We start from the raw sequence: 13,326 nt of genomic DNA, 5'->3' as shown, positions 1-13,326 counted from the left end.
GGAAATGCAAACATTCACAATTCATTCAACAGCATATATGCATTTATACTTAGCCATGAACATGGCTCTGCCGTAACACGGCGATAATCTAGCCATCCGACTCACGGTTAAATCCATAACCAGCCAATTCATCAACAATTACGGCCCTTCGGCCCATGACACAACAAGCACTTCCACTGCCATCCTCTGCATCTCACATAATCATCTTTGATCCTCATTGATCATTTATTTTTTCCTTGCTTCACTCACAAGTTACCACATTTACTAGCCCCTTGCCTCATTGCTAGGCATATTATAATGATTTAAGACATAAGTGGTGAGATCGGAGGCTTAGAAGTATGAAATTTGGCTTTTAAAACTCAAAAATCAACTTTGGGATAAAAACAGGGCCACGCGTACGCGCACTCCACGCGCACGCAGGGATGGCCACAAAATCTCATCGACGCGCCAGAATCATACGCGCGGACGCGTGGGTTGAAAAATAACCAAACGACGCGCGAGCGTCAACCACGCGTACGCGTGGGTGCTCTTGCGCCCCAGGCAAAAAACTGGCACAACTCTGGCACAACTCTGGCACAACTCTCGGAAAAATAGCTGGGCATTTGGTGCAGCGCATCGACGCGCCCGCGCACACCACGCGCACGCGTGGATGGTGCTTTCTTGAAGAACGGCGTGTACACGCCATGTGCGCCTACGCGCGGAGGGTCATTCTGCTAAAAATTTTCTAAGTTAAAAGCTGCAGAATTTACAGATTCAACCCCCAATCTTCCGACGGACATAACTTTCTCAATTTAAATCGTTTTTCATTCGTTCTTCGAACGGCATGGACATCCCGGATCCAATTTCATTTCTAAACAGATTTGGCACAAATCAGAAATCCGTAGTCCAAGTTATGTCCCGTCAAAGTATGCCCAAAAACCATATTTTCATACAAAACCATAAAGTGTCATTTTCAAAACAAGCCACTTTCAACTCTTTTCAAAATCAATCAAAACATGCCAATTTTATCCCTTTTCTTTGAAATCAATCAAAATGTACCAAAATCAACATCAAGCCATCCTCAACTCACACATTGACACTTTACCAAATTCCCAAAACCACATCCAACCATTTTAACACTTCTCAATCAAATGGCTAAAGGACAAACACAATATCATGTCATACATCCTCCCTCATCCCAATTTCCAATAATACCATTTTCAATCAACCATCATTATACATAATCAACATCATATTCACCATCAACATGGTACCACCCACCAATTCAACCTTAATCATTCATCAAGCATATATCACAACATGCATTTTCTCATACATCACACAACCAAGGCATCAATATTCATAATAACATATATGATCACATCATATATCTCAACCAATCAACAACATCATCAATTCAATGCCTATCTTAGGGCCTCTAGCCTAAGTATTTCCTACCACATTACATATTAGATACGAGAAACCGAAATCATACCTTAGCCGATTTCCCAAGCTCAACCGGAGCACTTCCAAACCACTTGTCCACAAGCTCTCAAGGTCTCAACACCTCTAAGAACAGATTTTATCACACAAAACCCTCTCCCAAGCTTTCCAAAATCACCAATCAAGCTCCAATATTCACATATACACAACCTAAGCCACAATCATCATACCCATACACAACATCTCAATACCTAACATCATAGAACAACAAATTACACTGGGGTTGAGAATCTTACCACTCCCAAGGTCTAAGGAGACAAGATTAACCTTCTCCTTTAAGAGAGTTGGGTCCTATAACATCAAAGAGCCCAAAATCTCAACATTTCATCCATGAAACTCGAAAACAAGGGCTGGAATTTCGAAGAGCAAAACGTAGCTTAACTCAAGATTGATTGTATGGGTTTTGTAGAGCTCTCCGCGGTGAACGCGTGGCCACAAACGGTGCGGCAATCGGAGCTCTAGATCAAAAGTTATGGTGGTTTGAAGATCAAGTGAGAGATAGAAGTTTGAGAGAGTGTTCTTCCCCTCCCTTACTCCATTTCAGCGTGTTTGAGTGATAAGTGAGGAGAGAGAGTGCTGAAAACTAGGGTTTTAGTTTAGTTTAGTTGGGCCAAGGGCCCATTTTAGGTCCGGTTGGACCGGTTTGGCCCGTTCGATCCAATCTTAGTCCGATTTCTATAAAATTGGTACCGAAATTCTCGTCTCAATCTCCTCTATCATATTAAGCCATAAAAATAACATTTTTGGCTTTCTAGAATAAATTCTCATTTATGAGTTAATTAGCCATTAATTAACCGGGTCTTACAATATATATATATTGTGATTAAGTGTTTTAAAATAAAGAATTTGCATTTTCTTAACTAAAAGTTTTGGTTCGTATTTGCGAAGACTCAATATTAAATAAAGATTGTATAAAATAAAAAGGTTTAGAGGTAAGTAATGCCTAAACTTTTGGTACGATCATGAGGTGCTAAAAGTTAGGATATTACATATTACACATACTACTTATTGATAATGCTATCACTATTTATGCATCTATATATATAGCGGCGACAAACGTGCTTTATAGAAGTAATAGTATTATACTTATATAAGTAACACAAAATTCTATAAGAGAAAAGAAATGGAAGCTAACAATCTATTTAGTATTACGTATACTACTAATTGACAATGCTATCACTGTCTATGCAGTTATATATATAGTGGCGACAAACACGCTTTATAGAAGTAATAGTATTAAATTTACATAAGTAACATAAAATTATATAAGAGAATAGAAATGGATGCTAACTATCTATTGAGGTATTACGTGTACTACTGATTGACAATGCTATCATTGTCTATGCAGCTATATATATAGCAACAACCAACGCGCTTTATAGAAGCAATAGTATTGAATTTATATAAGTAACACAATATATAAGAGAAAATAAATGGAAGCTGAATATCTATTGAGGTATTACGTATACTACTGATTGATAATGTTATCACTGTCTATGTAGCTATATATATAGCAGAGACAAACATGCTTTATAGAAGTAATAGTATTGAATTTATATAAGTAACACAAAATTCTATAAGAGAAAAAAAGTGGATGTTAACTATTTATTGAGGTATTACACGTATTATTGATTGACAATGTTATTACTGTCTATGTAGCTATAACGCGCTTTATAGAACTACTAGTATTAAATATGTGTGATGTACAACCTTCAATTCTAATTTTTTACATGGTAAATTGAGTATAATGCTTTGTAAGAATAAATTTCTTGAATTTAGTATAACATTGTCATTGTCGTTACGTAGTAAATATAGTGAATAATTTGTTTTAAATTTATTAAATGTAAAATGTAAATTCAATGTATTACGGATTCATAATAATGATATCGATGTGTGATATATTTAGGGGTGATATTTACTTGTCTCTTCATAATAGAGATGACAAAAAAATCCGTAATAGGGGGTACCCATAGAGATTATCCATGATGGGAGAACTAACTGGGACCCACGAAATTTTCACAGAGACGGAGATCTATTCATATAAATAAATGGAGATGGAATTGAGGTATTTGCCTCGCAGAGACCTACGAAATTTCTGCGAGAGAGAATTTACCTAAATGCCTATATATATATAATCCTAATTTATCCCTAGTATTTGTTGAAAAATTTTCTATTTCATTTTATTTTAATTTGTATGTTAGAGTTTTTATATATATGTTAATTATTTTGAATTTGTATTTGGATTGTATGTTAATTTGATGCGTTTGGTTGGATTATATTGAATTTTGTTATGATTGTGTTAAATTTTTTTATAAAAAATAAAGTTTAATATTCATAGTTACCTACTGGTATCCGCCTTCTCCATGGAGAGAAATAAATGGGAATATGTGATGGAAATAGGACGAGAACCAGAAGTATTTTATTAGACGAGGATGTGGTGATGGAGACATATTGTCATCCCTATTTATAATGGAAACAAGCATTTTATTAGACGAGGATGTGGTGATGGGGACATATTGTCACCCCTATTTATAACAGAAACAACTTTGGTAATAAACTCACTCTTTGACAAAAATACTATATTGCAATTATATTTAAGTTACGATGATTAGAGAAAGAAAAATGTTTCATGACCTAATTTCGGATACTAATTAATATACATAACATGTTTTGTATTTTTTGCACTTTATTAGTGAAATTTAGGACATTTTGTATTTTAATAATATAAGTGGTTAATAATGTTGACTGCTATTCTAACGTACACATTGTATTATTGTTAAAAAAATATTAAACATTAACATTTTTTAATATGTTCTGAAATAGTTGCACAAAATAGTGTTAAAGATGTAATTGCAATTAAATTTTTCACACATTAGTAACACATATGTTTAAATTTAGGATCTCATATACATTAATCAAATCTCTTGTTATAGCAAACCATTCATTATGGCTAGTACTGAAAGTATAAAAATATTTTATATAATTATTTAATTATATATTATTATATTAGAAAAAATAATTAATTTTTAAATAAAATAACTAAAATATCATCTAAACTTATGAGTTTAATTAAATGATCATATAAATTTTTTTATATTTTTAATACATCAAAATTAAACAATATCAATAAAATATGAAATTAATAATTTATTGTAAATTTATATTTTAGGTATATCATTAAACATTATACATTAACAATGGATTTTTAAAAACAAGTTTTTTTTTCTCTCTTTCTGCTTTTTAGATTATCTTTACAATTACTGTTCTAAAATTTAAATCCAATTGCAATTTTCAGATCACTCAAATTTAAGTTTGATATAACTAAACCAAGCCAAAGTATCAAAAAAAAAAAAAAAAACAAAACTGTAACACCCTACCATACAGAGACTTATGCTTAAGTCATAATTCAGAGATGGCAAGGTATTACGACCTCTAAAACAAAAATTTAGTACGTATAGTAGTATGAATGATTGATTATAACTAGGAGCCTTGTAGAAAAAAGGGGTAAACAAAAACCGCAACTCGAAAGCGCAACACTCCGATCACTAACACAACGAGCAAAGGATAAGCTAACGCAAGATCATATATATAAAGAGTATCAAAAACAGGAATATCAAGACTCAAAATCCGGCTGCGAAGGTAACCGGTTCGAGCATAGCAATATATACATATAATAAAATAAGGAAAACCCCAAGGAAAACCCAAAGGGACACAAATACCGAAAACCTAATCTCCAAAATCCCCTCTAGAAGGAGTCATCACAGTTTGTATTATTTAATGGAGATAAAAGTATCTAAACAAGATATATAAATCAAGATAGAGTCCCGAGAACAAGAATCTTCGCTAATCCAGAAGTCCCCAGCATGCCTCAACGAGAAGCCTCGCGTCCTGCATCTGAAAACCACAAAATCCGCATGGGTGAGAACCAGAGGTCCCCAGTACGGTAACAGCTTCCACATATATAATACATAATAATAGAGGAAAGCCGAAGGCAATCCTAGAACTTCCCCCAGAAAATATCAAAGCTTATAAACAAGCTAAACCGTAAGCGGCAACTAACTAAAGATCCTTCAGTCTAACTAATACTTCCCTTTCTACTTCCTTCAGACCTCCCAACAACCAGCAGGAGTATAATATAGCAAACACAGTTATATCAGACAAGAGATTTACAAATAGGAACAAATAAGGCATTTAGGCAATTAGCAAGTAATATGCAGTCAAATAGGCAATCTCAAACAATTCATGTAGTATGCTTATGATGCATGCCTGTCCCTAGTGGCTGATGATATCATCTGTCGGTTATAGAGCCAACCCGACAAGTCCTGGTAGCTAGCCATTGGACTGTCCCTCTGTCGTGCATCCCCAACTCGAGTTATACTCATCATAAACTTGATCATAATCATGATCCATATCCATCACCCTCACTGGTGAATATTTATCCATCACCATCACTGGTGAATATTTATGGGGGCGAGCTCATCCGGGCCTTTCACAGTGCCCGGCCACACTTACGACATAGGGTCAAAAGAGCTTCGAGTCTCAACCTGGAGCACATGGTGGCTAGCCATTGCTACTACCCAGGGAAACCCTCATCTCCAATGGTGGAAGTGCAAACCTTCACAATTCAATCAACATCATATATGCATTTATACTTGGCCATAAACATGGCTCCGCCGTAACACGGCAATAATCTAGCCATCCGGCTCACGGTTAAATCCATAACCAGCCAATTCATTAACAATTACGGCCCTTCGGCCCATGGCACAACAAGCACTTCCACCGCCATTCTCCGCATCTCACATAATCATCTTTGATCCTCAATGATCATTCATTTTTCCCTTGCTTCACTCGCAAGTTACCACATTCACTAGCCCTTTTTCTCATGCTAGGCATATCATAATGATTTAAGACATAAGTGGTGAGATCGGAGGCTTAGAAGTATGAAATTTGGCTTTTAAAACTCAAAAATCAACTTTGGGATGAAAATAGGTCCACGCGTACGCGCACTCCATGCGCACGCGTGGATGGCGCTTTCTCGAAGAACGGCGCGTACGCAACAAGTGCGCCTACGCGCGAGGGGTCATTCTGCTAAAAATTTTCTAAGTTAAAAGCTGCAGAATTTACAGATTCAAACCCCAATCTTCCGACGGACATAACTTCCTCATTTTAAATCGTTTTTCACCCGTTCTTCGAACGACATGGACATCCCGGATCCAATTTCATTTCTAAACAGATTTGGCACAAATCAGAGATCCGTAGTCCAAGTTATGTCTCGTCAAAGTATGCCCAAAAACCATGTTTTCATACAAAACCACAAGGTGCCATTTTCAAAACAAGCCACTTTCAACTCTTTTCAAAATCAATCAAACATGCCAATTTCAACCCTTCTCTTTGAAATCATTCAAAATGTACCAAAATCAACAACAAGCCATCCTCAACTCACACATTGACACTTTACCAAGGTTTCCAAAACCACATCCAACCATTTTAACACTTCTCAATCAAATGGCTAAAGGACAAACACAATATCATGTCATACATCCTTCCTCATCCCAATTTCCAATAATACCATTTTCCATTAACCATCATTATACATAATCAACATCATACTCACCATCAACATGATACCACCCATCAATTCAACATCAATCATCCATCAAGCATATATCACAACATGCATTTCTCATATTTCACACAATCAAGGCATCAATATTCATAATCACATATATGAACACATCATATATTTCAACCATTCAACAACACCAACAATTCAATGCCTATCTTAGGGCCTCTAGCCTAAGTATTTCCTACCACATTACATATTAGATACGGGAAACCAAAACCATACCTTAGCCGATTCCCCAAGCTCAACCGGAGCACTTCCAAACCACTTGTCCACAAGCTCTCAAGGTATCAACACCTCCAAGAACAGATTTTATCACACAAAACCCTCTTCCAAGCTTTCCAAAATCACCAATCAAGCTCCAATATTCACATATACACAACCTAAGCCACAATCATCATACCCATACACAACATCTCAATACCCAAACATCATAGAACAACAAATTATACTAGGGTTGAGAATCTTACCACACCCAAGGTCCAAGGAGACAAGATTAACCTTCTCCTTCAAGAGAGTTGGGTCCTATAACATCAAAGAACCCAAAATCTCAACATTTTTGCTCATGAAACTCGAAATCAAGGGCTGGAATTTCGAACAGTAAAACGTGGCTTACCTCAAGATTGATTGTATGGGTTTTGTAGAGCTCTCCGCGGTGAACGCGTGGCCGCAAACGGAGCGGCAATCGGAGCTCTAGATCAAAAGTTATGGTGGTTTGAAGATCAAGTGAGAGAAGGAAGTTGAGAGAGTGTTCTTCCCCCTTCCATCTCAATTTTCAGCGTGTTTTGGTGTTGTGTGAGGAGAGAGAGTGCTGAAAACTAGGGTTTTGGTTTAGTTATGTTGGGCCAAGGGCCCACTTTGGGTCCGGTTGGTCCGGTTTGGCCCGTTCGGTCCAATCTTGGTCCGATTTCTATAAAATTGGTACCGAAATTCTCGTCTCAATTTCCTCTATCACATTTAGCCATAAAAATAACATTTTTGGCTTTCTAGAATAAATTCTCATTTATGGGTTAATTAGCCATTAATTAACCGGGTCTTACATTCTACCCACCTAATTGGGAATTTTGCCCACAAAATTCAAATTCAATTACCTGAGAATAAGTGCAGATAATCCGTTCGTATCTCCGACTCAAGTTCCCAAGTGTGTTCTTCAACACCGCCTCGACTCCAAGCCACTTTAACTAATGAAACCTCTTTTCCACGCAATCGTTTGATACTAGTATCGTCAATTCTAACTGGAGCCACTGGAAGCGTCAAATCTTCTCTTAACTGAACTGATTCAGGTTCTAACACATGGCTAGCATCAGGAGTGTACTTCCGAAGCTGTGACACGTGAAACACATCGTGCAGATTCGAAAGATGAGGTGGTAGAGCCACCCGATACGCCACCGGCCCAATCCTCTCCAGGATCTGAAATGGACCAATGTATCGAGGATTCAACTTCTTTGCTTTAATCGCTCTACCTACTCCTGTGGTCGGAGTAACCTTCAAGAAAACATGATCTCCTTCCTCAAATTCCAAGGGCTTCCGCCTCTGATCGGCGTAACTCTTTTGGCGACTCTGCGCCGTAAGCATCCTGTCTCGGATTTTCTTGACTTGTTCAGTGGTTTCAGCTATCATTTCTGGCCCCAACAAGCCTTTCTCTCCAGCTTCATACCAACATAATGGAGATTGACATTTCCTCCCATACAATGCCTCATACGGAGCCATTCCGATGCTCGCATGGTAACTATTATTGTATGCAAACTCCACTAACGGCATATATCGATCCCAACTCATCGGTTGGTCCAAAACACAAGCTCTCAACATATCCTCTAGTGTTTGGATCGTCCTCTCAGATTGACCATCTGTTTGAGGATGGTAACCTGTACTCAAGCTTAATCGGGTTCCAAAAGCTTTCTGAAATGCACCCCAGAACCTCGAAGTGAAACGAGGATCTCTATCAGAGATTATAGTAGCAGGTACACCATGGAGTCTCACAATCTCCTTTATGTATAACCGAGCTAGCTCCTCAAGGGTGTAAGTCATCCGAATGGGCAAAAAGTGAGCTGACTTCGTCAGTCGGTCCACAATCACCCAGATAGCATCAAAACCAGTCCTAGTCCTTGGCAATCCCGACACAAAGTCCATTGCAATACTTTCCCACTTCCATTGCGGAACCTCTAAAGGTTGCAACATCCCGGAAGGTCTTTGATGTTCAATCTTTACCTTTTGACAAGTTAAGCACTTTGAAACATATTCCGCCACATCATTCTTCATACCCGGCCACCAAAACATCACCTTTAAATCATGGTACATCTTAGTACTTCCCGGGTGAATGGAGAATCCACTTTTGTGTGCCTCCCTTAAGATATCTTGTCTCAAAGTACCAACATCCGGCACAATGATCCTACCCTTGAATCTCCATAACCCATCTTTTTCTTCCGACACTCTCCACTGTTTTCCTTGCTCGATAGCCGGTAACACCTTCCATAATGCTTCATCATTTTCATGAGCCTTTAGGAGTTCGGACTTAAAGTCACTTGAGATTTCTAATCGGCTCAAACACAAGTTTCCAGATACTTCTCGAGCACCAATTTTTAGACTCTCGAATCCCTTGAGCAACTTCTCCTCTTGAAGCATCATCCAAGACGCATATAACGACTTCCGACTTAACGCATCTGCCACTATATTCGCTTTTCCCGGATGGTAATTCAACTCAAAGTCGTAGTCCTTCAATAATTCCATCCACCTCCTTTGCCTCATATTAAGCTCTTTCTGATCAAAGAGGTATTTCAAACTCTTGTGATCGGAAAAGACTTGGAACTTAACCCCATAGAGATAATGCCTCCACACCTTCAAGGCAAATACGACCGCAGCGAGTTCCAGATCGTGCGTAGGGTAACTAACTTCATGAGGTCTCAACTGTCGTGAGGCATACGCCACCACATTATGATGCTGCATCAGCACGCACCCTAGACCCTTCAACGATGCATCACAGTACACCTCAAAAGGCTCGTTCGGCTCAGGTAACACTAACACAGGTGCAGTGGTCAACTTTTTCTTCAATGCCTGAAAGCTCTCCTCGCACTCAGGAGTCCAAACAAACAGAGTGTCTTTGCGAGTTAACTTTGTCAACGGCAAAGCTAATTGCAAAAAGCCTTTGATGAACCTTCGGTAATAGCCAGCTAAACCCAGAAAACTCCTTATCTCAGTTACTGTGGTTGGTTGCTTCCATTCCATCACAGCCTCCACCTTAGTTGGATCTACGGCTATTCCCCTCTTACTCACCACGTGACCCAAAAACTTTACCTCATCCTTCCAAAACTCACACTTAGACAATTTCGCATAGAGTTTCTTCTCCTTTAAAATTTGCAACACGGTCCGCAAGTGTTCCGCATGCTCTTCTTCGGTCTTGGAGTAAATTAGTATGTCGTCAATGAAGACAACAACGAATTTATCCAGAAACGGACGGAACACTCTATTCATGTAATCCATAAACACTGCAGGAGCGTTCGTCAACCCAAAAGACATTACAGTATACTCGTAATGACCATAACGAGTCCTGAAAGCAGTCTTAGGGATATCCTCACCCCTCACCCTTATCTGGTGATAACCGGATCGCAAATCGATCTTGGAGAAAACCCCAGCTCCTTGTAATTGATCCATGAGATCATTAATCCTCGACAATGGGTATTTATTCTTTATGGTGACCTTGTTCAGCTGCCTGTAATCCACACAGAGCCGCATACTTCCATCTTTCTTCTTTACCAGTAATACTGGAGCACCCCACGGGGAAACACTTGGTCGGATAAAGTTCTTACCCAACAATTCCTCTAACTGAGACTTTAGCTCGGCCATCTCTAACGGTGACATCCTATAAGGAGCACTTGAGATTGGTCCCGCCCCAGGCACCAACTCAATAGCAAACTCGACCTCTCGGTTAGGTGGAAATTCCTCAATATCATCGGGAAACACTTCCGGAAACTCACACACTACCGGAATCTGATCCAACTTTTGATAATCACCCGAAACACCAGCGGTTAACAACAGGATACCCTGACATTCGATTCCAGAACAGTTCACCATCATCGAATTCAAGTAATAATTATTCACCACGACCGGCCCTTCTGTATCTTCCGGCATAAATTACACCGACTTTGTAGAACAATCAAGCAGGACATGGTTCTCAGATAACCAGTCCAATCCCAAGATAAGATCAAGACCGATCATCGGTAAGCAGATTAAATTATGGACAAAATCACGCTGCTTGAACCTGAACGAAACTTTCGGGCATCCTAGCCTAGTTACCATGGCTTCATGGGTAGCATTATGTACCTTTAGGTCATAACCTAAGGTTACGATCTTCAATCCTAACTCATGGGCTTTCTCAAATGCAATAAATGAATGCGATGCTCCCGAATCAAATAAAGCATTTAAAGTTTGACCAGCCATTTCACAGTTACCTCGAATGAGTGTCTCAGATCCTTCTGCACCCACAGCTGAGGTGGTGAACACCCGACCAGTCTGTTGTGCTTTCCCAGCACCTAGTACAAGCTTGATCATTCTGAGGCTGCTTCCCAAACCTTTTCCCTTGGGAGTAGTTGTTGTTGGGCCTCCTAAAAGAACCTCCCCTCTTGAAAGACAGACCTCTAGGTGCAAAGCTCTTCCCTCGGTTCTGTGGAAATGATCCTTTGTGACTTTCTTTCTCAGCGGCTGCCCTCTTCACACACTCTTCAGCAACCCTACACTTGTTCACCAATTCGGAGAAAGTCCTAATCTCCATTGGCCCCACCGAACCGAAAATATCACTCCGGAGTCCTCCCTCGTACTTAACACACTTCCATTCCTCATATTCCACCGGAGTCCCTTGACACATACGAGAGAATCTGAACAGCTCCTCAAACTTATCAGTATACTCAGATACGGACATAGTACCCTGCTTCAGCTGCAACAATTCAAGCTCCTTGGCCGTCCTAGCAGAAGTCGGAAAGTACTTCTTATAGAACTCTTCTTGGAAGACATCCCAGGTGATATAATCATTACCCTGCTGCAGAAGACGACGGATACCTTGCCACCAATGCGACGCTTCACCTGTGAGCATATAGGTAGCGAACTCGACACGCTGTCCTTCAGGTACCACTTGTGCTTGCAGTGCTCGCTCTATAGCCTGAAACCATGTATCGGCCTCAGTCGGGCTAGTAGTTCCCTTGAACTTAGGTGGATTAACCTTCAAAAAGTTTGCCAGTGTCATCGAGCCCTGAACTCCACCTCCGTCATTACCATGGTTGTTCATCTGTTGACCAAGAGCCTCAGCAGTGGCTTGCATAGCAGCAGCCATATTCTCCAACGCAGTCATAAAGTTCACCGGGTCATTAGGGTTAGTCTCCGGCGCACGAGCATTAGTACGACCTCTCCCACGGCTTCTACCGCGTCCACGAGGCGCCATCTGGTTCCTATACACACCAAACAATTGATATTAAGTTGATCAGTCTCAATATCGGAAGTTTAGTACTTTAAAGTCCCAAATGCATGCTCATGAACGTTTATGCCAACTATATCAAGTAGATATACTAACAGCACATAACACACATACAGAGAATGCACAGAAGCATAGTCAGTCCATTCCTCAGGCTCTACAGGAACGAACTGCTCTGATACCATAATGTAACACCCTACCATACAGAGACTTATGCTTAAGTCATAATTCAGAGATGGCAAGGTATTACGAACTCTAAAACAAAAATTTAGTACGTATAGTAGTATGAATGATTGATTATAACTAGGAGCCTTGTAGAAAAAAGGGGTAAACAAAAACCGCAACTCGAAAGCGCAACACTCCGATCACTAACACAACGAGCAAAGGATAAGCTAACGCAAGATCATATATATAAAGAGTATCAAAAACAGGAATATCAAGACTCAAAATCCGGCTGCGAAGGTAACCGGTTCGAGCATAGCAATATATACATATAATAAAATAAGGAAAACCCCAAGGAAAACCCAAAGGGACACAAATACCGAAAACCTAATCTCCAAAAATCCCCTCTAGAAGGAGTCATCACAGTTTGTATTATTTAATGGAGATAAAAGTATCTAAACAAGATATATAAATCAAGATAGAGTCCCGAGAACAAGAATCTTCGCTAATCCAGAAGTCCCCAGCATGCCTCAACGAGAAGCCTCGCGTCCTGCATCTGAAAACCACAAAATCCGCATGGGTGAGAACCAGAGGTCCCCAG

Source organism: Arachis ipaensis, chromosome B2 (genome assembly GCF_059453495.1).
Source record: "Arachis ipaensis isolate K30076 ecotype BB chromosome B2, ASM5945349v1, whole genome shotgun sequence".
NCBI lineage: Eukaryota > Viridiplantae > Streptophyta > Magnoliopsida > Fabales > Fabaceae > Arachis > Arachis ipaensis.
Note: the sequence above shows the minus strand (reverse complement) of the source record.